This window comes from Astatotilapia calliptera, chromosome 14, assembly GCF_964374335.1.
Source record: "Astatotilapia calliptera chromosome 14, fAstCal68.1, whole genome shotgun sequence".
In the NCBI taxonomy this organism is placed as follows: Eukaryota; Metazoa; Chordata; class Actinopteri; order Cichliformes; family Cichlidae; genus Astatotilapia; species Astatotilapia calliptera.
The window spans coordinates 36,559,046-36,565,000 of record NC_137435.1 but is presented as its reverse complement, the minus strand read 5'-3'; the positions used below and the strand labels follow the sequence as shown (position 1 = coordinate 36,565,000).

Below are 5,955 nucleotides of genomic sequence, written 5' to 3'. Positions count from 1 at the left end.
TGAGTGATGATAATTTGTGCACCAATTCCTCTGACATCGTCTTATTAATTGTTAGCTTACTATGCAAACATGACAAGTGAAATCTCCCGCAGCAAGCTTAAACATGTGAGAGGTTGATCGCGCAGAGAATCGCTGAGCTTATGTGAGTGAGTGTGTAAAAGCATTTCAGTTCTGCTGAGCCAAATAAGACAGGTCAGGGTGAAGAAGTGACAGCCAAAGAAAAGCTTACCACAAAACGGAGAAGTTATGACAAATCAGACTATAAGGCAAAAAGAAAGTGCAGCTTTATGGTTTCATGGACAAAAGAATTTCTGTGGCTGCGATATGACGAGCTATATAACCAGGGCTGCACATAAGTGGTCCGCAGGTGCGCATTCGCTGTCAAAATAAAAAACACGCACAAGGGTTAGGGTTAAATTTAAAAACTGTACTTTTGAGTTCGAAAAAATATCGAACCGTGACACCAAAGTATCGAACCGAACCGAATTTTGTGTATCGTTGCACCCCTAATATATATATATATATATATATATATGTATATATATATATATATATGTATGTATATATATATATATGTATATATATATATATATATATATATATATATATATATATATATATGAATTGGGTCAATACAGTAAAAAGAAAATATGCAGAAAAATAATTAAAATTTTAATTCTTTGGTGAGCCACTGACTTTTTGGGTGGTTGTTGGTTAGCCAAAGCAAAGCGTTGTTTGTGTGTTATCACATATAGATGGTTGGAATGGAACAGCAACGGAAGAATCAGACTTAGACTGGGAAATACATATTCAAAAAACTAAAATCATAGTGAGCTAAAGTAGCTTTCTTCTGGTGAGAAGAAAGCTTTTTCATTAGAAGGACCAATCGGAACCTGTCAAAATACAAAGTAACTGATCTGGTGAAAATGAGTGACTGGCAGTTAAACCAGCAGTAAATTTTGTTTTAACCTTGTTCTTTCTACTTGAATCTGTCATCACATACTATAGACATTCTTCAAGAATTGTACTGAGCAGCTCTTCTCAGACAGGAGAAAAGTAGCACATGAACATCTCAAAAATGACATGGTCTTTTCTACATGTTTTTCCCTAGATGATAATCCAGTGCAAATATGTGCCCCTGCTCTTTCTCATGTGTGTACACTGTCTTCAGGAGAAACAAAGTTTTTGACGTAATTTATTTAATATATTTTTAGACTTGTTATCAATCTGTTCTTGTGTCCTATGGTATGCATTCTTTTCACACCTCAGAAAATAACTATGTATATATATGTTATATAGAGAAGCAAATCTACAACAACCTACAAAAAACACACAAAAAAACACTGTATAGGGATTGTATTAGCCTGTACATTTCTAAGGCTGTGAAAATTTTTTTTTAAAAACTTGCATACAAATGTATATATTTTCTTGATTTTTACCCTGCAACTAGGATGTGGACAGAAAATCCTGTAACAATTAAAAGAAATGCAGTCATCTTAACTATAACTTGTGTGTACAGCAGTTGTAGATATGTCTAAGAAAAATGCATTTTTTGTTATTATTTTTAATTATTTTGTCACGGCAACACTGTGAATATGTATATTAAGAATTCACCGTGTTGGTCTCTACCTCTTGAGCTCAATAACTTGGCATTGTTTACCTCCACACATTTCTGATCATGTGGGGATGAAATAAAAAAACAATATCAAAAAAACACTTGAATGTCCATTCATGCTTTTATACCGAAATAATAAAATATTCTGCCCCTCCACATACATCTTCTGACAGACCTTTCTTGCACTCTGTAATACAAAACCTACCAGTAGCCAAGGGTTACCTGACTGTTAGATGTTCTGACCATGATGGTTGCATTCAAAGCTCAGTGTCAGGGACAGTAGTGTCAGCAGTTGAGGTTCCATCATCCATAATTTAACTAAGAGGTGCCCTTATGCCCTGTAAAATCGAATTAGTTCCCAGAACTAAAGTAAAGCTCACTTAAGATAACTAAGGACAGCTTATTCATTGCGAGTACACAGTACTAAGAATAACTTGATATTTTTGAGTGAGCAATACTAATTGTTTACCCTACTGATAAACATTTCAAGTTCTACTAAGTTAAAAAAAGAAATTGTGGTGACTTACTATTTTTAATTTTCCTTACATACAAATAAATGCAGCTAAATCACATTATGTTTTATCATCCTTAAACTTAAGAGATTTCTAGTACAAGTATGATTCAAAAACAAAAATTAAAAGCACTTGCAATGCAGTTAAAATTATCCCAGCCTTTTTTTCAAATGCAAAAAAGTATGTCAGCCAACATACTGGACACTGTTATGTTTAACAACAAATAAGTATATTCCCATTCCCCCATTAGATTTTAAATATTAGTACAATTAAATTGTATGTTTATTTGTTAAGATAATTTAAACCTTTAATAACCTTACACTGAGACAAATTCTCAGATTTAATTATTCTGAAACTAAGTTAAAGCTTCCCATAACTTTGTATTGCAAGTTACATTGCTGATATAATCAGTATAAAATGTATTTATTGTTCAGCTCAAACAACACATTTGTTTTGCATTCAAACACAGGAGCTTTGTGTCTTGTAACATTTTAAGGATGGTTTGTTTCCATTCTTGGCATTACTGCCTGAATGACTGCCATGGATTTAGACGATCCAAATGTAAGTGCCTCAATGAAGTCTTTGACATTGTTGCAACTTCCCTTAAGGGCAGTGGATGTGGGTTGGAAGTGCAATGACCTCAAACCTGCAGGTGACCATCTTCACTGACCACACACCTTCTGTGACGGAGGGCTTATCACTACTGGTGTCCTGGAAGGAAACAATCGTATTATTGTATGGTCGACCTTGCAATATAAAGCACCTTGAGGCAACTGTTGTTGTGATTTTGCACTGTATAAATAAAATTGAATTGAATGTAGAACACCAACTTATTTGGCTTTTTAAAAAAATGTATTTCTGCATTTCCTATAGAACAGATCTCAAGTTAGACAAACTAGCTGTGTGATTACATTATTAGTAAAAAATACTGTAAATTTGATATAAACAATTGTGGCACCTCAACTTGCTTCTTTCGATGTGGACGAGTAGCAACTCTACTCTACCCCTCTTGAATGACTCTTCACCACAACAGACTGGTATAGCGTCCACATCACTGCAGCTGCAGCAACATCCATCTGTCGATCTCTCATTCCTCTCTTCGTTCACTCGTGAACAAGACCCTGCGATAAATAAACTCCTTCAACCGGGGCAGCAACTCATCCCTGATGCAGAGTAGGCACTTCACCCTTTTCAGCTGAGGACCATGGCCACAGATTTTGAGGGGGCGATGTAGGTAGAGTGTTCGCCCCATGATCGGAAGGCCGGGGGTTCAAATCCACCGAATTACTAGCCTGAGGTACCCCTGAGCAAGGTACCTTCTCTACACACTGCTCCCCTGGCACTGGATTGATGGCTGCCCACTGCTTCACTGAGTGAATGGGTTAAATGCAGAGGACTAATTTCCTACTGGATTAATAAAGTATGCATTGTACATTGTCATTCCCACCATTCCACACTCAGCCATCAACTGATGTCTAACCAATCCTGACAGTACCCCTCTTCAACTTGATGTGATTATCACCACGACAGGCACCAACCATCTTGCAGCCTCAGCTCCTTCCAGGAGCCTCAACATTGCCCATTCCAATTCAATGTTCCCAGCCTCTCTCAGAATGCTTTCAGGTGTGCTAGGTCTGTCTGGCATGCGCCCCTGGCACCTGATCCAACTCACCACAAGGTGAAAGAACAGTAAAAAATAAAATTTCCCAAGCCAAAGCACAAATCAAAATTGAAGTAAAACAGGTTGGTTTAAAGTATGATTAAAGTTTAGCACGATCAATGATGATTATTAATATTTTGGAAAACCAAAACACTTACCACCCAGTTGATGTCTTCTTGCATGTGTTTGATGTAATGTGGGGAGTGCTGGCCCAGAGCCTCAAAGAAAGCAAGCAGAGGGAGAAAAAAAAGAAAATTGTTTGGAAGCTGAGATTGCTTCTTATTGACTTTGCAACCATTATAGCTTAAAATATAGAAACACAATGTACACCTCATACTAACTAATTAGACTAGCACATATACTTATTAATAAAAATAATAGAAAAAAATAGTCATTTAAAACACTATCTACTACTATGTCTGAATGTGTGGTATTGCCAATGTCAGTTTAGGCCTAAAGAGATGTGTGTTATAAAAAAAAGAGACCACCTAAATTAAATGAAATCATTACATGCTTGTTAAAAGCTAACTTCCAATATATAGTTTCTAAAAAGCACAATAACCATTGTATGTATATTTATATTTAACATAGTCTACCCCAAAATGTTTCTGATGATTCAATAGTAGAGTTTAACTAATTTGTTTAGAAGAAGCTAAATTACTTTTCAGCTATAAAGCCCAATTAGATTGTAACCCTAATCTGGTTTATAGCTTTTGAATTTCACAACAAAACATGAATCTAAAATACTATTAAAACTAACAAATACTAGTATTATTTAAAATGAAATTAAACAGAAATGTTGGTTAAATGTAAAAATAGCTTGCTAAAGAATGGCTAGATTTGACATTAACAGATGCCACAGATATTCAAAAGCAGCAACAAAGCATTAGAATAAATGCCGGGTCTAAGAATATACAGTTAATATGTTATAAAAGTCCATATGAATTAAAACAAGCCGAACCCCTAAGGGCTGCACCCTCTGGAAATGTTTCGTCTTGGCTTCTGCAACGCTTACTTTTCTATTTCAAATGAGCAACAGTAAATTTGCTCAGTCTTTTATATAAGGTTTTTAAAGCTGTGGGGTTAATTTTTTAACCAACATGAGCCGAGAGGCAGCACTGGCTAGCTAGCAACTTCATAAAGTGCTAAACTGCAAGAAGGCACAAAAACAGTTTGAATGAGAATAAACATTTACTCACTAAATCAGTGGTGATACGCTGATTGACATATAAGAAATGTCAACAATACAGGTTTGCTCAGCATATTTCAGAGAAAAAAAGGCATGCTATGAACATGTGGATTGATCTGTGCAAGGGATGAGGAAAGCAGTGACATGGCATTTTCAAACCATATCATTTTTTCCTTCCGCTGAAGAGAGACTGCCTCCAGACGGGAAGAAATAAAAGCATGGATGACTGTTTCGAGGTGCCTTGAAAGAAAAGATTTCACTCTTGCCAGTTGCCTTAAATGATAAAAACTGGACTTCACCACTGCTCTAATTTGGCTGTCCAATTTAAAACCAAGGTTCAGTAATAACAGGTTTAAAATAAACTTCCAGGGTTCCCAAATCAACAGAGGACTCACAGTGCCCACTAGGTCCAAACACCAACACCTCTGTTTTCTTTTCATTAAAATTTTAAAGTTTAAAGCCAACCACACTTTAATGTCATCTAGACATGCCAAAAGAGGTTTGATGGCGATGCCATCCTTCTGCTTTAGTGGCAAATAAATTTGGCATTCATCAGCATAACAATGAAAAGCAATCCCTTCCCGTCTAAGGATGGAACCCAGAGGCAATAAATGTAATAATAATTATTGTTAATAATAAATAATAATGAAATAAAACAAAAGAAAATGACCATACCATATGGTTTCATTTTCAGTTTTGAGGGCATTTGTATGAGCTGAGATGCAGTCTCTCAATCTAGTCCTTTGTTTTTGTCTAAAAACAAAAACAAAAAGCAAATCAAAAATTGATTAACTAATTAATACTTTTAGTTGTACTATGCACAACTGGGTGACTTATTTTTTTATATACAAAGGTCCAAAAGTAGTATAAACTGTCAGATAATGAAGTAAAATATAAAGCATAGTGAAGCAACAATAGAGAGCGGTGTAAAAAGGGAAGCTCAAGTAAAGTAGGTAACTGTGAATTTAACCTACTTAAG

The 5,955-nt window shown here is 35.5% G+C and overlaps 1 long non-coding RNA gene across 1 annotated transcript; it reads right to left on the bottom strand.

Moving 5' to 3' along the window:
- Positions 1-2,534: 2,534 nt before the first annotated feature.
- Positions 2,535-3,641, bottom strand: LOC145420110 (uncharacterized). Its single transcript, XR_013901397.1, has 2 exons — positions 3,086-3,641; positions 2,535-2,838 (listed from the first exon to the last, which is right to left on the bottom strand). It is a non-coding gene; the product is annotated as an uncharacterized LOC145420110 (long non-coding RNA).
- Between the last annotated feature and the right edge of the window lie 2,314 nt (positions 3,642-5,955).